We start from the raw sequence: 23,309 nt of genomic DNA, 5'->3' as shown, positions 1-23,309 counted from the left end.
AGTTGCTTAAAAAAGTGTTCTGATGAGTATAAGTTCTTATATTTAATGAAGTTCAAATGATCAACGTTTTTAGTATGGTGTTTTTTGTGCTCAGTTTTGGAGGTATTTGCTTACTCTCAAGATCATAGAGATAGTTTCCTCTTTTCCTGTACAAGCCTGATTTGTTTTAACATTTATATTTAGGTTGGTGATCCATACCACATTAAGTTTTAGGTACGGTGTTGGGTAAAAATTAATTTTTCTGACACATATTATTTTCTGTATGGATACCCAGTTTCTCTAGCACCACTAATTGCAGTGGCACCCCTGCTGTAAATCAAATGAACATGCATGTTTTGCTCTATTCCTGACTCCCAGTTCTGTTCCATTGGCCTATTTATCCATCCTTGCATCAATACCACCCTGGTTTAATTATAGCTTGATATTAAGCATTCCTATCTGGTGATGTATGTTCTTCTTCAAGGTTGTATAGGTTGCTCTAGGTTCTTTGTATTCCCATATAAGTTTTAGAACTGACTTGATAATTTCTAACATAAACTTAGGAAATTTGATTGTGATTGTAATAAATCTGTAAGTCAATGTAAGGAGGATTGATCTAACAATATTGTCTTCCAATCCATTTATTTAGATCTTCTTGATGGCTTTGTTGAACATCTGATTTTATTTACTCAACCATGGAGTTACCTTACCTTTTTCTTGTTATTATAAACAAGATTATATAAATGTAATATATATATTTTCATTACTGCTTAAGGCATTTTTTCTGGTTACTTGCAGCTAAAAACATGCCAACTGATATAAATAACATTCTTGCTCTGTGGTGTGATGGACTGAATAAGTAGAAGGTTTGAATCAGTGCTACTCCCTGTGTGGCCATGGTAAGTCACCTAACCTCTCTGGGCCTATTTCCTTATCCATGGAAATCTCAGAGGGTTGGAAAGTTCTTCTCTTTTTTACAAACTAGTGAACTCTGACTCATATTTTTTGGCTCAACTTAAGTATCATTTTCTTTGGGATGTCTCTTTTAATTCTTCCAGTAAAACTTCCTAGATACTTTTTTCTATGCATGCCTTTCAAAGCAATCAGTACACTGTAATATCATTGTTTGCATACTTGTCTCCATCAGTACCTTACTAATCAGGGAACAGAGGGTGCACTTAAACGGCTTAATTGAAGAGAGTTTAATGAAGGGACAATTATAGAGGAACAGACAGGAAATCCGCATGGGATGATGAGGAACCCCAGGGACTAGCCACAGAGGCAAGTCATTACCATTCTTGGGTCTGAAAGATTGAGATAAAGGAAGTATTATTGGAATACTGTGAGACCTATAGCTATGGGGGAGGGGCTGTCTGACATGCTATGAGCTATAAGGGAACATAGCCATTGGGAGACATGGGCAGTTAGAGAGGGGAGAATAAATACCCTATCCCCTCTGTCATTCTCTGATTTCCTTTAGCTCTCATTCGGTCAACCCAACCAGAGAGAGAAGGCAAAAGAGTCCAAGTGATACAGTTGTGGAGATCAGCCTCCTGGGGCACAAAATAAAGCAGCAAGAGGCAGAGAATGGATATAGGAGAAGAAATAGGTAATGATTAGTATACTCATCTTCAGCATAAGCTTCTTGAGAAAGGACTGAAAAATAATGTTGCCGTGGTTTTTCGTACACCTGTTAACAAAAATCTGAACAGATCATAGAAAATAAAAGGCCCTTACTTCCCGCGTAGCTCAGTCGGTAAAGTATCTGCCTGCAATGCGAGAGACCTGGGTTCAATTCCTGGGTCAGGAAGTTCCCCTGGAGAAGGAAATGGCAACTCCAGTGTTCTTGCCAGGAGAATCCCACGGACAGAGGGGCCTGGAGGACTACAGTCCATGGGGTCGCAAGTCGGACACGACTTAGTGCTCTTTCTTTCTTTATAATGCTGAGAAATAACAATAGCTACCGATTTGGTAAATACCATTTCAGACTTAATGTGCATGTATGCTTCCCAGGTGGCCCTAGTGTGAAGAACCTGCCTGCCAGTGCAGCAGACATAAGAGACGTGGGTTCAATCCCTGGGTTGGGAAAATCCCCTGGCGAAGGGAATGGCAACCCTTTCCAGTATTCTTGTCTGGAGAATCCCATGGACAGAGAAGACTGGCAGGCTACAGTCCATGGGGTCACGAAGAGTTGGACACGACTGAAGTGACTTAGCATGCACACTGAATATGTGGGTCTGTGGAAGATTGTATGTCCAAAAATTACCACAGCAATATTTCTGATCTTGCGTGGTCTTTCTGATGCTGGCACGCCCCATCACGAAGTCAATATATATGCTCTCTCTTTGAGCCTGGGGAGGGCCTTGTGATGGTCCTGACAGATGGGATGAGGCCGAAATGATGCTGCATGGCTTCCAAGGCCAGGTCATAAAAGGCAAAATGGAGTCTCCTGAAAATCTCTTTCTCTCAGGCTGCTTACCACGTGAACATACCACCACGTGAGGAAGCCTAGGGCACATGAAATGCCATGTGCAAGTATTCTGGCTAGTTGCCAGCTGAGGTCCCAGCTGACATTCAGCATTAATTGCTGGATGAATGAAAGGATGAACCTCTAGATGGCCCCAGCTTCCAGGCTTTGAGCCACTTTAGCTGATGCTGCATGGAGTCAAGGCATGTATCTCCATCAAGCCCAGCTCAGATGGAAGGGTTGTGAGCACAGTAAATGTTGTGTGTGTTTTCCAAGCCACTAAGATTTTGAGTGCTTTGTTACATAATAACAGTAACTAGAATAGAGGCAATATTAGAAAGTTATGATCTCAGGCTGTGGTACTAGACTTCTCGGTTTCAATGTGACCTCTGTCACTTATTCCCTGTGTAATATTTGGCAAGTTGCTCGAATTCAAATCCTCAGTTTCTTCATCTGTAAAATGGGGATAATATTAAAAGTCTTACAGAGTTGGATTGATCTACAAAACAATCAGCTTAGTTCTCAGCACATATTAAATTATTATAATTATTGATCACCAATTCCCTCAAAGACCACCAGAAAAAACTTGATGATCGAACAAAACTAAGTACATTAAACTTACCACAGAAAGGGAGAATAACATCTTGAAAAAAGTCTCAGTAGTATCTCCAAGTGAAGATGTTAAGGAATGATACAGGGTTTTGAAGGCTGCACTGGATGGTTTTATGGTGGGTCATACAAGGCAAGTAACTGGTTGGGATTGGGCAGAATTTGTGACATAAGAGCTTCAGATTGGTGAACACAGAAGGGCAAGGGCCTTAATGAGTCTAGATGAGCAAGTTTTCTGTTTCGATAAGTAAAGTGTTTAATTTTTCTCTGTCTTATCTTCAAAGAATGGGTACTTCTTGGAGCAAACCCCTACACTATTACTTGGTCTTAGTAAGTATTATTTAACAGTGGAACAGAAAAGTGTGTTGCTTTCAGTTCTCATTAATATAATTATTTTTTTTTTCATGGAAAAGGGCTCATAGTCTTCCCAACTCATTACATTGAAACGCTCCTTTTCATTGAACAACATATCTTGGGTATCTTTCCTTCAGTTCAGTTCAGTTCAGTCGCTCAGTCGTATCCGACTCTTTGCGACCTCATGAATCACAGCACGCCAGGCCTCCATGTCCTTCACCAACTCCCGGAGTTCACTCAAACTCACCTCCACCGAGTCGGTGATGCCATCCAGCCATCTCATTCTCTGTCGTCGCCTTCTCCTCCTGCCCCCAATCCCTCCCAGCATCAGAGTCTTTTCCAGTGAGTCAACTATTCGCATGAGGTAGCCAAAGTATTGGAGTTTCAGCTTTAGCATCAGTCCTTCCAATGAATATCCAGGATCGATCTCCTTTAGAATGGACTGGTTGGATCTCCCTGCAGTCCAAGGGACTCTCAAGAGTCTTCTCCAACACCACAGTTCAAAAGCATCAATTCTTCGGCGATCAGCTTTCTTCACAGTCCAACTCTCACATCCATACCTGACCACGGGAAAAACCATAGCCTTGACTAGATGGACCGTGGTTGGCAAAGTAATGTCTCTGCTTTTTAATATGCTATCTAGGTTGGTCATAACTTTCCTTCCAAGGAGTAAGCGTCTTTTAATTTCATGGCTGCAATCAGCATCCTCAGTGATTTTGGAGCCCCAAAAAATAAAGTCTGACATTGTTTCCACTGTTTCCCCATCTATTTCCCATGAAGTGATAGGACCAGATGCCATGATCTTAGTTTTCTGAATGTTGAGCTTCAAGCCAACCTTTTCACTCTCCTCTTTCACTTTCATCAAGAGGCTTTTGAGTTCCTCTTCACTTTCTGCCATAAGGGTGGTGTCATCCACACATCTGAGGTTATTGATATTTCTCCCAGCAATCTTGATTCCAGCCTGTGCTTCTTCCAGTCCAGTGTTCCTCATGATGTACTCTGCATATAAGTTAAATAAGCAGGGTGACAGTATACAACCTTGACATACTCTTTTTCCTATTTGGAACCAGTCTGTTGTTCCATGTCCAGTTCTAACTGTTCCTTCCTGACCTGCATACAGGTTTCTCAAGAGGCAGGTCAGGTGGTCTGGTATTCCCATCTCTTTCAGAATGTTCCACAGTTTATTGTGATCCACACTGTCAAAGGATTTGGCAGTCAATGAAGCAGAAATAGATGTTTTTCTGGAACTCTCTTGCTTTAGAACATATCAATTAATTTCATTCTTTTTAATATCTGCTTGATATTCACTGGTAGCTGCATTGTGACTTGTTTGCCCTTTCATATATCAACAGATACTTGGTGTGTATGTGTAGGAGGGTGGGGGAGTCCCAGACCCTCAAAACAGTGTCTGGCATAGAGTAGGCATCAGAAAGAGTTTGGTGTTGAAAGGAGAGTGTACCTGAAGTCTGTAAAACGTCCTATACGTGTAAGGTGAGGATGGACGGTTGGACTCCCCCGTTACTGCATTTATCCCATCCCACTTTTGTCACCTGTGTTAGGAATCATCTTAGGTTGCACACAGCATGAAAGCGGTCTGGAAGTCCTTATATGCTCACAGTGAGGAATGAGGGAGATTGCTGAGAGGCCTGAGCAACAGTGAGTGAAGAGCTACTGTATGGTAGCCAGCCAAGGCAGAGCTGGATGGAGGATGCAGCTGAGACTCAGAGGTGCTCAGGGGCCCAGGAGAGAGGCGGTGGCATTGAGTCAAGGTCAGTGAGAACAGACCATGAGTTTTAGTGGCTGAGGGTTTTAACAACTCATGACAAGCAGGCAGGGCGAGGGGTACCTCGTGAAACCAGCAAGGACTCAAAAGCAATAGAAGGGCCACCTCTCCCCATTGCCATGAGGACATTTCCCTACATCCAGATGTTGTCTTCAGGAGAAGGAAGCCAAAGAGGAAACAATTTGACGAAAAAATGGCAGCCCCATGGCAGTTTAAAATTACAAACCAGACACAACAACATTTATGAAAATGAAGCTGATACAAAATAAAAATATAGGTTTTCAACCAGAGATGTTAACACACCAATAAAGGACATTTGGAAATAGGTGGGGCATTCCCACCCCCCACAACTTTTTGTCCTGAAAATTTTCAAACAGAAATGTCAAAAGAATAATTGAACAAATACACATACATCCATCACTTAGAGCTCTCAATTGTTATGAGGATTTTTTGGGCCATATTGTTTTATCTATTTTCTCTGAAGTAGTTTACAGTAAATTACAAACAGTCTGACATTTCACCCCAAATACATCTCTGAAAAATAAGGACATTTTTCTGCATAATGCGGGGGTATTCTTGGATGACAGTGGGGAGTGCTCCTGGAGGCAACATGGGTGAGGGGCAGTGCTGGGTTCACCTCAGCTCAGGGAAGAATTGTCTACCCAAAGCTCTGGCAGTGTCATCTTGTGGAAAGCCTGCTCCACAGAAAGACACACTTGTGTGGTGGTGTGTGTGTGTGGGACGGGGCGGCACAGGTAGGACAGGTGCTTTCCTATATTTATTCATAAAAGTCACACACAAGCTGATAAGATATTAGGTGTGTGTGTATGTTTTTTTGTGTGTGTGTGTGTGTGTGTTAGTCACTCAGTAATGCCTGACTCTTTGTGACCCCATGGACCATAGCCCTCCAGACTCCTCTCTCCGTGGAATTCTCCAGGCAAGAACACTGGAGTGGGTTGTCATTCCCTTTTCCTGGGGACCCTCCCAACCCAGGGATCGAACCTGGGTCTCCTGCATTGCAGACAGATTCTTTATGGTCTGAGCCACCAAGGAAGGTGCTCTAAGATATGAGGACATACATGCAACAAGATTATAAAGAAACAGCAGGAAAAAAATCACCTATAATCCTACCCTCCAGGATAAACCACTGTGAACACTTTGCCTTATTTCCTTCTAGCCTCTATCTTTTTACATAGTTGAGATCAAACCATGTTTGATGAGATCATACATATTCAGTTTCTATCTTAGACTTCTATCAAAAGTCTCCTGACTCCTGTCCACTCACACCACCTAGTAGGTTGAGGGCCTGGAGAGTAAGAGATCTGTTTCTGAAATGAACAATATGCCACATTTTAAATAATGAGTCTGATTGTGCTTAGTTGCTCAGTCGTGTCCTACTTTTTGTGACCCCAGGGGCCATAGCCTGCCAGGCTCTTCTGACCATGTGGATTCTCCAGGCAAAAATACTGGAGTGGGTTGCCATTTCCTCCTCCGGGAGATCTTCCAAACCCAGGGATCAAACCCAGGTCTCCTGCATTGCAGGCAGATTCTTTTACCACCTTAGCTACCAGGGAAACCCTGATGAGCTTGATTGGTGGATTGCTAATTTATCCTACTCGTACTGCAAGGAGATCCAACCAGTCCATTCTAAAGGAGATCAGTCCTGGGTGTTCATTGGAAGGACTGATGCTAAAGCAGAAACTGCAATACTTTGGCCACCTCATGCGACGAGTTGACTCACTGAAAAATACTCTGATGCTGGGAAAGGTTGGGGGCGGGAGGAGAAGGGGACGACCGAGAATGAGATGGCTGGATGGCATCACCGACTCTGTGGACATGAGTTTGAGTGAACTCCGGGAGTTGGTGATGGACAGAGAGGCCTGGCGTGCTGTGATTCATGGGGTCGCGGAGAGTCGGACACGACTGAGCAACTGAATTGAACTGAACTATTTGTGACCTCAATTAATCCTCAAGGAGACTTTATGATGTAGAGTTTATCATGCTCATTTTCCAAGTGAGACATCCAAGGCTGAGGGAGTGCAGGAAGCTACCTAGAGGTTCCATAAACTATGAGCTTCTCTACTCTGACGTACAGCCCCTAATACATGATCAGCTCCCCGACCAGCTTTGAGGAGGGGGAGACAGGGATACTGGGGATGCAGAGCAGAGCCTTCACCCAGGGTTCTTGGAAAATGAGAGACTCACAGACTCTCTTCTGGGGAATCCTAAACAGCAAGTAGGACTTGTCCAGGTTTTTGGGGGTGTGTGTGTCTCTCTCTCTTTCCCCTTTTGGTCATCTACATCTCTGTTGGAGCATGGTTTAGAAAAGAAGAGTTCACCCGTTTATGTCTGTGTACGTGTGCCTGGGGCCAGTACTAGAATGAAAACACAAACTATTTCTAATAAATTAAATATGGCTGCAAATTCTTTGACATTCTTTCCATTCAAGAGCAGGGATCTATGTGCCTCCCCTTGAGTCTGGCAGGTTCAATGATTACTTGACTAACAGAATGCTGCTGCTGCTGCTACGTTGCTTCAGTCGTGACTGACTCTGTGCGGCCCCATGGACTGCAGCCTACCAGGCTCCTTCGCCCACAGGATTTTCCAGGCAAGAGTACTGGAGTGGGTTGCCATTGCCTTCTCCGTAACAGAATGCAGTAGAAGTGAAATTGTGCCTGTTTGTGGGCCGAGACCACAAGAGACTGGAAGCTCCACATTCGTTTGCACTTGCTCTTAGAATGCAGCTGCCATGCTGTGAGGAAGCCCAAGCAGTTGTGTAGAGAAACCCAGGTAGAGATAATGTGGACCACTGGTCTGTAGCCCCAGCTGAATTCCTAACCATCAGCCAGCACCAACCTGCTCCCCATGGGAGTGAGGCATCTTGGAAGTGAATCCTTTAGTTCTATTCTAACCACTCCAGCTCATGCTTCATGGAGCAAAGATGAGCCAACTCTGCTAATCCCTGCCCAAATCACAGATTTGTGGGCAAAGTAATTGACTATTGTTATTTTAAGCCGCTACATTTTGAAATGGTTTATTATGCAGTATTAGATAACCAGAATACCATTGTTTTCTGAGCTGATCTAATAAGCCAAATTATATGTGAAACCTTTTACATATGCTGTCTCCTTTAATCCTCATACTTCCCTCCAAGGTAAGAAAGACAATAGCTAACATTTACTGAGTGCATGCTATATGCCTACTGCAATTCAAAATCCTTTTGCAATTCACTTAATTTCATTGTTCTAATAACTCTTTTTTATAGGTATTCTTATCCTCCTTTTACAGATATAGAAACAGGAACAGAGAAATGGAAGAACTTGCCCCAAACCATGCAGAAGGTGGTAGAGCCAAGGACTTAATAACCTGATTTGAAAGACAGCAATCCAATCACTGTAATGTTCGCCTCTGACAGAAGGTTGATGAGAAGACCCCCTCATAGAGGTGAAGTGACTTCCCCAAGATTGCACAGCTAATGGGAGATTTTGAACCACTTTTTCTCTGGGTTCCTCCTTTAAAGCATTTACAATGGCCCTGACAGCACTGCCTGCCCTTTTGGGCTTATGTCTGTATGAGACACAGCTGTCTCTCAATCTTTGTTGGTATCCCTTAGCTTGATCTGTGTCCTTATTCTGCAGCTGTGGTCCCCAGTGACCTTTGGCTGTTCCCACACATTTAATTCCATCCTCAAAGCACAGGATTTTTCCAATCAAGAAAATTCTGTAGAAGAATGTGCCTCAGGCTCAGAAGGGCTTTCCAGTAGGACTTTCCAACATTCCAAAGATACTTTGTGCTTTGAGCACAGCCTGGCTCTAGACCTCTCGCCCTTCCTGCGGGTCTCTGGCCTTTCCTGCACCTTCCTCCGTCTGCTTTGCAAATGAGGGATGGGGGTGAGCTGGGCAGAATGTCAGGGATAAGAGAAAGTGACGGTGAGCTCTACTGCCACACAGGCATGTGCCCTAGGGCAACTACGTAACCTCTCTGAACCCCTACTTACTTACCTGTAAAATGGAGTTTTGAATAACCTTTTCCTCGTCGGGTTGTTGTGAGGATTAAATGAGACAGTGTATGTGTTTCTCAGGACACCCTTCAGTGTAGGCTTTGTTGCCGGTTTGCCTGTCGCTGCACAACTGCCCGTAGATCCCACACTTGTGAGAGAAAGTCTAGAGGCTGCTGCAGGCCCCTGTATGGCCATCGCTGGAGCCCCCGTGTCTGTCCACTAGTGCAGAGGAGCACAACATGCCTTCTGCTTCTCTTCCGCCTCCCAGCGCTGATGTGAGTGCCTTTTGTTGGCACATCCAACCTACAAACCTGCTGGCCAGGGAATGTCCCTTCCACGCGCCTAGTCCCTGCCATGGGAGAGCGTGGAAGCGGGGGAGTGGTGCTGAGTTGCCAACAGGAAATCTAGCACATTTTCATTTCTAAAGAACCAACAGGCAAGGGCAGTGCTTAACCCAGATGGGAACCAACAGGCCTCGTTGAAGGAAGATACACGAGGCACAGGAGAGTGGAAGAGAGCAAAGGGGAGCAGGGCTTACCTCGTGAATAGCCTAGGAAGCGGAAAGCCTGGTGTCTGGGTCTCAGGCACTTTGGAGCTGAGTTTGAACACGTGCACTGGCTCAGAAATAAGATGTATGCTATGCTTTGAATCAGGGGCTAGGAACACAGAGATGAGGGAGGGGTCGAGAGCTTACTGAGGGGCAGAGGCAGCAATGACTACAGTGCTGTGTTTCTGGGGGAAAGTGGAGCATTCCAAGACTGTAGTGTGTCCTGTGAGCAGTTCTTTCCGGCGCAGTGGTGTGCAGGACAGGGAACCACATGGAAGCAGTGTTCTCATTTGACTAGTTCTATGGCACAATGTTTGGTTGCAGAGTTTCCAAGCCTCGTTCTCTAGCCTTCCCCTTCCTAGTGACTTCACTGAGTTAATCAATATCTTTTTAGTAAGTTCATTTTCTGCTTAAATTAGTCAAAGTTGGTTCTTGTGCTTGCCGCCAAGTCCTGGACTATAGTGAACTCAGGCCATTGTGAAGAGTCAATGCAAAGACGTAGCACAGGTTGGGTATATCACAAGCACTCAGTATGAGTCAGATGCTGCTGCAGATTACTCAGACTAGGTTAAGCTGAAAGAGACTTAATACAAGGGATTAGGTGCTTGCAGGATTGTTGGGCGTGTTGGATGAACAAGTTCTAGGAAGAACTTTCAGGAGTGTCTCCCAGAATATATCAACAAGATTGGTGCACCAAGGGAGCTTCTAAATCATCTACGATGAGGAGGACGGATTTCAAGAAGTCCCTCGCCCCATTGCTGGCTCCATGGCCATGTCACCTCAGCTGAGAGGCACAGGTCAGGAAATTGTGTTACTGCTGTTGTTTCCAGGGCCACACTGCCTCTGCCTTGGTTGATGGCAAGAGAACATATGTCTGTGACCTTCCTCTCAGTAATACAGAATGAAACCTCCATCGCTGGACCTCTGCTATCACCACTACAGGAAAAATCAAATGCTCGCAGCATATGCTTGCCAAAGCGGAGAATGGAAATACATTCTCTACTGCACTTCTTGACTTGGAGTCAAGACAAGGAGATCCAACCAGTCCATTCTAAAGGAGATCAATCCTGGGTGCATATTGGAAGGACTGATGCTAAAGCTGAAACTCCAATACTTTGGCCACCTCATGCGATGAGTTGACTCACTGAAAAAGACTCTGATGCTGGGAGGAATTGGGGGCCAGAGGAGACGGGGACGACGGAGAGTGAGATGGCTGGATGGCATCACCGACTCGATGGATATGAGTTAGAGTAAACTCCGGGAGTTGGTGATGGACAGGGAGGCCTGGCGTGCTGTGATTCATGGGGTCGCAAAGAGTCAGACACGACTGAGCGACTGAACTGAACTGAACTGAACTGCACTTCTGGCTTTCCAACAGTGCATCCACTTTTGGAAGATAGGTGTATCAAGCACCCAGTCTGTAGACTTGAACTTGCCAGCTTTTTGGTCTGAAGTAAAGCATGTACCAGTGGAGATGAGTGAGTCAAACTGTGATTTCAGAAACACACCAAATATAGGAATCACTTTTCCTGCTTAGTGCCCATGCTTTGCACCTATTTACTGTCTCTCTGGTGCCCTGCTTTGCTGGTACCCTGAGCATGTCTGCTCCTGCTAGACCAAGAACCCAAAGATGAGCAGCCACGGCTTGGGTCTTCCAAGGCAGAGAGACAGAAAGTGGGCAGGATGTCTATTCCTTCTGTGCTTGGATGAACTAATTTGACAGAACAAAGAGCCTTGCCATGTCACTCGTCTCTGCAAGCCTTGAGGCCTAGATTCAAAATTCATTCCCCCAAGGAGGTGCTTCGCAATGCCCCTGTCTCTGGGACATGTGTGGGCCAAAGAGGCAAAGCCCGAGACAGAGGGAGGAAGCCTTTCTCCCATCCACTTGAGCTATCTTGGTGGGACACCAATTAAGAAGGCAGAGCAGCAGCAGACATGCCAGTTCCTGTTAGCCGCTTCTCCCGAAGCTAATCTGGGTCATGTCTGACAAGGGAGGGTGCTGACTGAGACATCTGGCATCCGCGCTCTGAAATAAGTGCAACTGAGCAGTATGTCAGGATCAGCCCTTGGCAGCACGGGGCAAGGTAGAGCTTAAGAGCAGGGGTCCTGGAGTCAGATAGACACGGTGCTTATGTGCTCAGGGAGGGGAGGGGACAAAGTGACTTAAGCTCTCTGAGCCTTTGTTTCTCTTCTGTATAAGGTAGTTAATACTGTATCATGGGTGTGGGTGGCACCAAGTAAGTCCTCCATAGGATAAAAGTGAAAGTCATGTCTGATTCTTTGTGACCCCATGGACTGTAGCCCAAGGTTCCTCTGTCCATGGAATTCTCCAGGCAAGAATACTGGAATGGGTTGCCATGCCCTTCTTCAGGGGATGTTCCCAACCCAGGGAAACATTGCAGGCAGATTCTTTGCCATCTGAGCCACTAGATATGGTGAAACAATCATTCAATGAAAAGAGGAAAGAGTCGACTCACAATGAGGGCCTACTCTGTGTCAGCCATTTGTTTGTTCTACACCATCTCCGTTAATCTTCTCAGCAACTCAGGGCCTCCAAGTCACCAACAGGAACCCCTGGAGTTTGCAGTTCAGCAGCACAGAGGCAATGCTGTGAATAGAAATTCCCCTCACCTTTTGTAGAGAGGGAAACCTCGGTGTAGTGGACAATTTCAGGGCCTCCCCTGTATCTTTTTGCTCTCTCTACCTCACTGACTTCTGATGGTTGGCACCTGTATTTCTTTGCCCAAGGATTTCCTGTTGCTGTCAGGCTGACTGTCTGGGAGGATGGGGACATTAACAACCGCCCTGCCAGCACCTTTCAACCACTGACGGGAATTTGTGCAGAAATACCCTGAGGCATGAGGGCTGCACCGTCTCCCAAAAATTCCCAGTAGGATTAAGCTTTTCATCTAATCAGATATAGTTATCCTCGTTACAAGTGAAGACGTTCGCCCCTTCTCCCCAAGGCGAGGAGAAGCACCAACCTGGTCACGGTATCCGTTGTTAGTCTGGCTTTTAAATTTTCATATTGGAGAGTAGTTGATTAAGAGTGTTGTGTTAGTTTCAGGTGTGCAGCTCCGTTGTTAGTCTGGTTTTTAAATTTTTATATTGGAGAGTAGTTGATTAACAGTGTTGTGTTAGTTTCAGGTGTGCAACTCTGTTGTTAGTCTGGTTTTTAAATTTTTATATTGGAGAGTAGTTGATTAACAGTGTTGTGTTAGTTTCAGGTGTGCAGCAAGACAATTCAGTTATACATATACATGTATCAGTTCTTTTCCCATTTTCATTATTACAGAATATTGAGCAGAGTTCCATATCCATTGCTAGTTATATGAATTGTTCTTCACAATCCCACTGAAAAGTCTCTTACCTAAAGACCAAATGTAAAATTAAAGTTAAAATTTTGTACATAGGAATAAAAGTAAGAAGAAAGTAGCACATTAAAAATAAGCACAGGCATGTAGTAAGCAAAGAGAATATACGCAGGGTTACATAGATTACAATCCTTCACTCCCAACCATGAGGCAGGAGCTCACGGCTGACGTCTGTGGCTTCCTTCTTTGCTACACTTTCTGTGTTTTCCTAACTCTCAGACAGAGCCTGAGCTAATTAAAGTTCTTTTATTTAACGGAGAGACCCAAACCATCCCTCTCAAAGGGTCTGGGTCCCCAATTATACTACTTTTTGTTTGTTCATTTGCTGTAGTTTTTTCTTAACATCGACTGTTGGGCATGGACACAGTAAGTGATGATCTAGAAAATCCACTGCATTGCAGACATAGTTCTTCTTGTCCCCATTTTTTAGCTGCAATCTAGCCACTCCAGTACTCTTGCCTAGAAAATCCCGTGGACAGAGGAGCCTGGTAGGCTGCAGTCCGTGGGGTCGCTACTAGTCGGACACGACTAAACGACTTCACTTTCACACGTTGGAGAAGGAAATGGCAACCCACTCCAGTGTTCTTGCCTGGAGAATCCCAGGGACGGCGGAGCCTGGTGGACTGCCGTCTATGGGGTCGCTCAGAGTCGGACACGACTGAAGCGACTTAGCAGCAGCAGCAGCAACTTTCCTCTTGGTAATCAAGATCAATCATTCCATCCTGTAAATAACCACCTTTCTGTTGATTGCTTCAGTGCCATAAGGAGCTCAAAACTGCCAGGTTGACAGTCTCATCTTCCAATTCAGTGGAGCTGTTCTTGTGTCCTCTGGTTGAAGTATTCCCACCTGGAGACTAAGACCTCCAACCCAGCAGAGTTCAAGTTTCCTCAGATGGGAAGGGGGTTGTTGGGTATAATAGTGAGAGGAGACACTTCTGTGTCTATCCCTTTATTATTATGGTTCTTCATAACCAGGATCAGTGGTCTGTGATTCAAAGCACATACAGTATCCTGTAAGACAGAACCCAGTCCTTTCAGGATGTTGACTCACAACTGAGCCGTCAGCAAGTTATTCCACCTTCTCATTAGTCCAGCCATTTACAAGTGATAGGATGTGTGGCCAGAACAATTCATTCCATGGGTATGATTCCATTTCTGCACTTTCTTTGCTGTGAAATGAGTTCCTTGATCAGAATTAATATTACAGGGAATGCCAAATGGTAGCTAAAGCCCTCAGTGAGTCCACAGATGATGGTTCTAGCAGATGCAGTATGGCTAGAGAAGGCACACGTGTATTCAGAAAATGTGCCTTTTCCAGGGAGGATGGATCTCTACTCCCACCAAGATCAGAGACTCAATGTAGTCAACCTGCTACCAGGTGTTTGGCTGGTTTCCTCGGGAATGATGCTTGTTGGGAACTCAGTGTTGATCTCTTCTCTTGATAGATCAGGCACTCAGCAGTAGCTTTAGACAAGTTGACCTTATGGGGAAATTCAAGTTGTTGATCTCATGTATCGCCTCCATTTCTGTTGCCATGCAATTTTGTTAATGGACTCGTTAAGCATGCACGGGATGCTTTGGGAAAGGGAATGACTAACGTTCATTGAATGCATCATTTGGTCTACCTGATTATTAAGAACCTCCTCTTCAGTGGATACTCTTTGTGGAGGGATTCCTATGGGCACGAATATCCTTATAGTGTGTGCCCATTCTGAGGGGGTCCATTCATATGTTCCTTCCCCAGACTTCTTTGTCACCAATCTTCCAATTGTGTTCCTTCCAAGTTCATGACCATATGGCCAAACCATATGGTCTACCTTCTCTCACTCTAGACATAGTAGACAACCAGATGTACTACTTGAAATTTTGCCCACTGGGAAGATTTTTCTTTATTATTGCTGTTCAGGGTCACTCATGAGTAGGGCTGTAGTGCTGTGATTGTCTACATTTAGGTAGTACCAGAATTTTGTTCATACTCTCTGTAAAACAGATTTGGGTTTTTCTTCCTTAGTCAACTGATTATTAAAAAAACACCCAAGAAGCCAAAGGCATTGATTAAGAGAGGGGAGGTGATGCAATAAAAGTTTATGTCAAAGGAGTCTGAGCCATCTGCTCATGAACCTTACTTGTACCTTCTGGACATGTGTGAGTTAGGCCTTATATATGCCATTTCCATTTTATGATAGATTTATATTACATATGCACAATTTTATGTTTAGATGGGTTAGGCAACACCCATTTCATGATGAGAAGCTCAGCTTCTCATGTCCTGCAGTTAAATGTTCAGTCTCTACTAAGGCTCAGTGCAAGTCAGAAGCTATCTCTAAAAGGAGAATAGTTATCTGTGGAAAAGGTCATAGATTTGCTCCATAATCCTAGGGGTCTGGGTTGTGATTCTCCTGTTGGTACTTTCCAGGGGCTCCACAGAGCATCCCTGTTTGTACTTCAGATATTATTGGATATGCTAGATCATAAGGCCAAAGTGGTTGAGTGGCTTGTATTGCAGCCCAGACTTGCTGTAGAGCTTTCTCATGCTCTGTCTTTCACTTGAAGCTGATTTACGGACAACTCTTAGAGGGTCTAATCTCATACCTAAATGTGATATATGCTGTGTTGTGCCTAGTCACTCAGTCATGTCTGACTCTGAAATGTGATATATATCACCTCCAAAATCCAAAAAAGGCCTACTAAGTATTGTATCTGTTTTCATTGTAAGTGGTAAGGTAGAGTAACCTGTTTTTCACTTTAGAGGAGATAATCTTCTTGACTCCTTGATAATCTATTGACTCCTCAACACTTTATCTCCCACTCTTTATTCATATATGTCTTTCTGAGGCATCTAAAGTACCTGCTACTTTCTGCTCATCAGATCCAGTGAGCAAAATGGAGTAGCCCAGTATAATATTTCATGGAATGTCAAGACAAATAAAGATCTCTATGGTTGGTTATGTGATCATGGCAGAGAACAGGAAAATTGATGTATTTTTGAAGCTTGACTGAGAAGGTAGACTATTTTCCCTACTAGGTAAAAGCAAGCTGCTTCTGATTGTCCTTGTACTTTGGTATGGGGGGTAGGGAGGCATTAGGCAATTCAGTAGCTGCTTATTGAGTGCCAGGGCCATGTTGGTTTGTTCCAGTAAAGATACTACATCTGAAATAGCAACTTCAATGGGAATCACCACGTGATGAGGTTTATAATAGTTCACACTCATTTTTTTCCAGATGACTTCTGCAGAGGAGAAACAGGAGAGCTAAATGGGAGATAAAATAAGTAACAGTATTCCTACTTTTTCGAAGGCATTCATCTTTGCAGTTTCCTCAGTGGTGTGATACTGCTTCAGGTTCACCACAGTAATAAAAGGGAAAGTTGCAAGGACTTCTTTGTAGTCTTCCCTTTCATAATGATCCTCATCCCATTACTTAGAGAGCCAATATGCGGGTTCTGTGAGTTTTCAAGTGTGTCACCTTAAATGATAAATTTGGAAACCAAGAACATAACTCAGGGTGGAGATGGGAACAAGCTGGGTCTAGCACGAGTCTGACTTGAGCTGAATAGCTATCACTTGACACCACAACCCCCATCTGAGGCCACAGGAACACTGGAACCCCAGGAATTAGCTTCAGTTCAGAGCTCGTGTAATCTCTGAACATTTCTTTCTCCTCCCAACATAGTCACTTTAGCAAATGGCTGCAGGTCCTTTTGGGGAATGCTTAGAGGAAGATTTACAGTGTGCACTTGAGACAATGGAGCAGAACAATTCTTCAGTAATACCGCGCTTCCCTACAATTGAAGCCCTGTTGGTGTGTAAATTGACGTAGGTTTCAAAACTGAGTGAAAGCCATGATTTTTTTGTGGTGGAGACAGACTGTCAGATTTTTGGCTACTGGATCTAGAATTTTTCCAGTTACAGAAATCAAATAGTTTTCTAGTAGGATACCCATCTATTTCATTCCTAGGACTCTATGATCAATTAAACATTATCAAAGCCCTCTGTGGACCAAGGCATTCTAATAACTGGGACATTCCCTACTTCCCTTTAAAATAGATGTGTCCACCTGGTCCTCACTAAGTCTTACCATTTGTCTTCTGCTACTTTAGGATTCCATCATATTGACTGAAATCAAGGAGGCTGTATCAATAGTGACATTCCCCATGATTCAACCTGCCTTTCAAAGAAATCAACCACAGAGCTTTCAGGGACACAGGTCTCCCATCTCAAGGCCTTAGGCAAGGCAGTGTCTCCTAGGCCTTCTCGTGGAACACAGTTTGTGGGTGGGTGTGACAGCTGCACGTGATAAATCCAGTCAAAACATCTCACGTCCCTGTGCCTTTGAATTTCCTCCTTCATATAATTCAGGCATATAAACCCAGGTTCTGTCATCCCAGTCTCATTCAACGACACTCACTGTTGGCTCAAGTTTTAGTCAGTTACCAAGTAAGCAGAGACATCTCCAGGGGCATGAGGTGACACATTATATCTGGAGTCTCTATGAAGATCAACTATGTCAATGAAGTTGCTCACTAAGGCATAGTTCACCATTCTTGGGGTCCTTACTCATGGACAGGGGCTGATTGTCCCTCTCTAGCTATTACTCAGGACCCTGTTCATACCCTAGGTGTGTCTTTTAAAAAATAATTATTTTATTGAGGTATAATTGACATACAACATATATTGTGTACAATATAGTTATTCGCTATTTATATGTATTATGAAATGATTACCATTTCAATTCCACATACGAGTGAGATCATATGTGAATTTCTGTTCCACTGGGTTTCCCAATGATGCCTCTGCCTACTCACCTGACTGGCCCTGTCTCCTTCCCCTTGTGAATCTATCAGTTCAGTTCAGTTCAGTTCAGTCGCTCAGTCGTGTCCGACTCTGCAACCCCATGAAGCACAGCACGCCAGGCCTCCCTGTCGATCACCAACTCCCGGAGTTCACTCAAACTCATGTCCATCGAGTCGGTGATGCCATCCAGCCATCTCATTCTCTGTCGTCCCCTTCTCCTCCCACCCCCAATCTCTCCCAGCATCAGAGTCTTTTCCAGTGAGTCAACTCGTCACATGAGGTGGCCAAAGTATTGGAGTTTCATCTTTAGCATCAGTCCTTCCAATGAACACCCAGGATTGATCTTAGCATGCTCTAAATTGCAGGAATTGTAAGTATACATTTGGAAGTTGCCTGTTTTTACTTATGGGCTTCCCTGGTGGCTCAGTGGTAACGAATTTACCTGCCAAGCAGGAGATGCAGGTTTGATCCCTGGGTCAGAAAGGTCTCCTGGAGAAGGAAAAGGCAATCCACTCCGGTATTCTTGTCTGGGAAATCCCATGGACAGAGGAGACTGGCAGGGCTAGAGTCTATGGGGTCACAAAGAGCCAGACATGACTTAGCAACTAAACAACAACTCTGTATGCTTATGTCTCATATAAATGATACAAAGAGAGCAAAAAAATGAGCCTGCAAGATGCCAGCCTTCTGCTGCCTCCCCTTCTAACTTTTTTTTTTTAACATTAGTACAGACATCTATTATAGTCAATGAACCAATATTGATACATTATTATCATCAGGTCAGTTTATTTCTCTCCCTTGGTTCTTGCCTCGTTGTAACAAAAATTTGGAATGATGGAATAATTACAGCTCAGGCAGGATTCCTAGGCTCCTGTGTTATCATAGCAAGGATTCGAAACAACAAACTAGTTACAGCTCAAGCAGACAGATCTTTTATTAAAAAGAGCATAGTACACTCCTGTGACATGGGAGTGGGCTGACCTGGAAGGGCCCGAACTGGCTCTTAAATCTGCCTACTTCTCTATCCTCACCACCACATGCCAAAATAGGCACCATCATCTCTTATCTTTTACCTGTAGAGGCCTTCTAATTGTCCTCCAACCCAAACTATTCCTTCTTGGTAGCAAATGTGTTATTTTTAAAAGGTATTATTCATAAAAAAAAAAAAAAATAGGGTTTCCCTTGTGACTCAGTGGTAAAGACTGCCTGCCAATGCAGGAGACGCAGGTTTGATCCCTGGGTTGGGACGATCCCCTGGAGAAGGAAATGGCAACCCACTCCAGTATTCTTGCCTAGAGAATTCCATGGACAGAGGAGCCTGGTGGACTACAGTCTATGGGGTTGTAGGATCAGACACAACTGAGTGACTGAGCACACACACATCCATAGAAAATAAAATTCACTGAACACTAAATCGTGTGCAGTTCTGTGAATTTTGACAAACACACATAGTCAGGTAACTGCCACTAGTCAAGATATAAAACAGTTCTGTCAAGCCAATATGTTCCCCCATGATCCTTTTCAGTCAACCCCACCCTCTTCCCTTACTCCCTGGCAGCCACTGATCCTTTTTCTATCCATGTAGTTATGGCTTTTCTGCAGTATCCTGTAAATAGGATAATATGGTAGGCACTCTTCTGAGTCTGTTTCATTCAGTATAATTCTTAGGAGATTCATCCATGTCGTGCGTATCAGTGATGCGTTTCTTTTTGCTGCTGAGGAGCATGCCATTGAAAGGCTGTCTGTCGTTAGTTAATCCCTTGATCAGTAAATGGACATCTGGATTGCGTCCAGTGTTTGGTGATTATATATAGATATATATATATAAAACCACTGCAAACATTCATCTCTATTTTTTTTTTTGGTGTGTGTGAACATGTGTTTAATTTCACCTGGTAAATACCTAGAGGGATTTCTGGGCTACGTAGTAAGAGTATTTTTATCTTCATATAAAACTGTCAAACTGCTTTTCTTATTTTTTTATTCATTTACATTAAAGTATAACTGACATACACCATTATATTAATTTCAAGTGTACAGTGTAATGATTTTCAAAGTATTAATAGTTGTGGCCATTTGCACAGAGTTGTATGAGAGTTCAGTTGCTCCACATCCTTACTAGCTCTTGGAATGGTCTATTGTGTTTTTTTTATTAAGAGGATTCTTTCAAAAATTCCGATTTGATCACTTCACACTCCTGCTGAAATCTTTTATTGCTTCTTATCACTCCAAATTCTCAAAGAGGCCTTAAATATTCTATACTTTTGCTGTAGAATATTTTTGCTAACTAAGGTCAGGCTTGTTCTCAGACCAAACATTACTTCCTCACCTGCCCTTAATCCCGTATATCAGACAGGTCCCTTTATGTCATCACGCATGCATCACGATTATAATAAGATAATTAACTTTGTAACTAGACATGGAATATTCATCTCCTTCTTTAAAACATTAGCTCCATGAGGGCAGGTCATGATCACCGTCATCATTGTATCTGAAGGGCTAGAACGGAACCTACACATAGACTTAATAAGAGTCTCTTGGGCAAGAGATCTCAGTTGTCTCCACAACCTTGAATGGGGAAGACGATGATAATCACTTTACAGAAAAGCTCAGAGAGGTGTGGTAAAGTTCCCATGTCACTCAACTGGAGCCAAGAATTGAGTTCCGGTCATGTGGAAGCCATTCCTCTCCCCTCAGTTATCTGGTTTGGAGGTCCTCTGCTCCCAGGTTTACAAATTGCTGGGAGGAACTGGAGCCTAGAAAGGAGGAAGCCACTTGCAGGAGTCACTCAGAGCCTTTCCTCTCTGTTGGAGTTCCCTTTACTATAAAGATATGCATGTTTCCAAAGCCAGTGAACTAAACTGTTAAACTAGCAGGGGACTGCCTTACATCCCCAGGGACATTTTCCTAAGGACTTCCAGGAAGACGAAGCAGGTAGAATGGGCCAATAGGCTTGTCATTTCCCTGACTTCATTGGCTCTTCACAGCAACCATGTATTTTCACCCATTTCATCCATTTTACACTTTACAATGGCTCAGGCGAAGAGAAAGACCCACCTGAGTCATCGCCACTGCTACTATGTTTTTCTGTCTTGGAGGAGTCAACATGAGGGGTGTTTTCGGAGGCATGCTTACAGCTCTCAGATTTTATCGTGTATCAGTGTCACCCAGAGGGTCTGTTAAAGCCCAAATCTGTGGCCCCATCCCCAGAGCATCTAATTAGTGGGTCTGGGTAGGGCCTAAGAATTTGCATTTCTAACAAGTTGCCTGGTAAAGCTGGGATGGGAGCACACGTTGAGGATCACAGTCTTCAGTCAGTTCAGTTCAGTCGCTCAGTTGTGTCCGACTCTCTGCAACCCCATGAATCACAGCACGCCAGGCCTCCCTGTCCATCACCAACTCCCGGAGTTCACTCAAACTCATGTCCACAGAGTCGGTGATGCCATCCAGCCATCTCATTCTCTGTCATCCCCTTCTCCTCCTGCCCCCAACCTTTCCTAGCATCAGAGTCTTTTCCAGTGAGTCAACTCGTTGCATGAGGTGGCCAAAGTATTGCAGTTTCAGCTTTAGCATCAGTCTTTCCCTTTTTATGGTATACTTATTTCTTCAGGCTAGTGGGGACTCTCATGGAGCCTGGGACCCCAATAATAATAATAATAATCCAACATTTTATTTAGCAATTACTATGTTGTTGTTCAGTTGCTCAGTTGTGTCTGACTCTTTGCAACCGCCTGGACTGCAGCACACCAGACTTCCCTGTCATTCATCATCTCCCAGAGCTTGCTCAAACTCATGTCCACTGAGTTGGTGATGACACCCAACCATCTCATCCTCCTCCTGCCTTCAGTCTTTCCCAGCATCAGGGTCTTTTCCAATGAGTCAGCTCTTCGAATCAGGTGGCCAAAGTATTGGAGCTTCAGCTTCAGCATCAGTCCTTCCATTGATTATTCAGGGTTGATTTCCTTTCGGATTGACTGGTTTGATCTCCTTGCAGTCCAAGGGATTCTCAAGAGTCTTCTCAAACACCACAGTTCAAAAGCATCAATTCTTCAGTGTTCAGCCTTCTTTATGGTCCAGCTCTCACATCCATATACGACTCCTGGAAAACCCATAGCTTTGACTATACAGACATTTGTTGGCAAAGTAATGTCTCTGCTTTTTAATATGCTGTCTAGGTTTGTCATAGCTTTTCTTCCAAGGAGCAAGCGTCTTTTAATTTCATGGCTGCAGTCACCATCTGCAGTGATTTTGGAGCCCAAGAGAATAAAATCTGTCACTGCTTCCATTGTTTCCTCATGTATTTGCCATGAAGTGATGGGACCGAATGCCATGATCTTAGGTTTTCAAATGTTGAATTTTAATTACTATGTACTTGATACTGTTCTTATGACCTCACACACAATGACTCACTCAAACACACCACATCCACATCCACATGGGGAAACCGAGGCACAGCTATGTTAGGTAACTTGCTCAAGGTTGTATCACCTGGAGGAAATGGAAGTGAGCTTGGGATACAAACAGTCTGACTCCAAAGTCCACATCCATGAGGACTCTAGTCCCACTCTAGTCCCATGCTCATTAGTACCTGTCTTTCCACTGAGACTGAGGGCTTAGTCCTGCTCAAGTACTCTTCAGGGCACAAGCCAGAGGCCATGTTCATTATTTGGTTTACAACTATCCTCCCACCCTGCTTAGTTCCTAGACTGTGTTTAAATGGAGTGTGAACTCTCCTCAATTCTCAAGGAAGTGACTATTGACACATCTGTAGGCATTTGGGGGGCCAATCTCCGGTCTAATGCTACTTGTTGACAACTCCTCAGCTAGATGCAGTTAGCAATTATACCCTGTCAGAGGTTTATAAATAGCTTCTTCCTTGGAGTTAGTGGGTCTGGAAGGCCAAGGTGTCTTGAAGAGGATTGTGTAGAGACAAGCTGGCAATGACACCAGAGACCCAGGAGAACAAAGCTTTATGTTGAACACTGACCAAAAATAACTCTTCTATGGTTTGGAACTTCAAGATAGTGCAGAAAAAAATTGCAGATGTCAAATTTCCTGAGGGTGTTAATGAGTGGCAAAACATGGCGCATTTAGTCACATAATCCCAGGGAACAGAGGGAAGTGCAATGTCAGAGCTGGAGAGAGCCCTAAGAATCTATGAGCCAGCCCCTTCCTATTCTGCAAGAAATCTGAGGCCCAGTGAGGTCAGGTGCTATCTAAGGTCACACAGCAAGTTAGTTGTCTTGGCTTTCCATCCAGTCAGTAAACAGACTCAGGGACCTGGGAGGTAACATGTAGGTCTAGGCAAAGGCAGGCATGTGGAAAAGGTGGACTTACAGAAGAGACCAGTTTTGTCTTACTCTGTCCAACCTGCATAGTCATCAGAGGGGATATTTCTAATGC

At 44.0% G+C, this 23,309-nt stretch overlaps 1 protein-coding gene across 5 annotated transcripts in view; it reads left to right on the top strand.

Annotated features, from left to right (window-relative positions):
* The window catches only part of PDYN (prodynorphin), a 120,112-nt gene that overhangs the window by 43,008 nt on the left and 53,795 nt on the right, over positions 1–23,309 (top strand). For all 5 annotated transcript variants that reach the window (XM_088843945.1, XM_088843943.1, XM_088843942.1 and 2 more), the window contains exon 2: positions 778–878. The gene's annotated coding sequence lies outside the window, so the exon portion shown is untranslated. The remainder of the gene's footprint in view (positions 1–777; positions 879–23,309) is intronic.

Source organism: Moschus berezovskii, chromosome 15 (assembly GCF_049115385.1).
Source record: "Moschus berezovskii isolate FMDL1 chromosome 15, NW_MosBer_1.0, whole genome shotgun sequence".
NCBI classification, from domain to species: Eukaryota; Metazoa; Chordata; class Mammalia; order Artiodactyla; family Moschidae; genus Moschus; species Moschus berezovskii.
The sequence above is the reverse complement of the archived record's forward strand: the minus strand, read 5'-3'. Positions and strand labels throughout refer to the sequence as shown.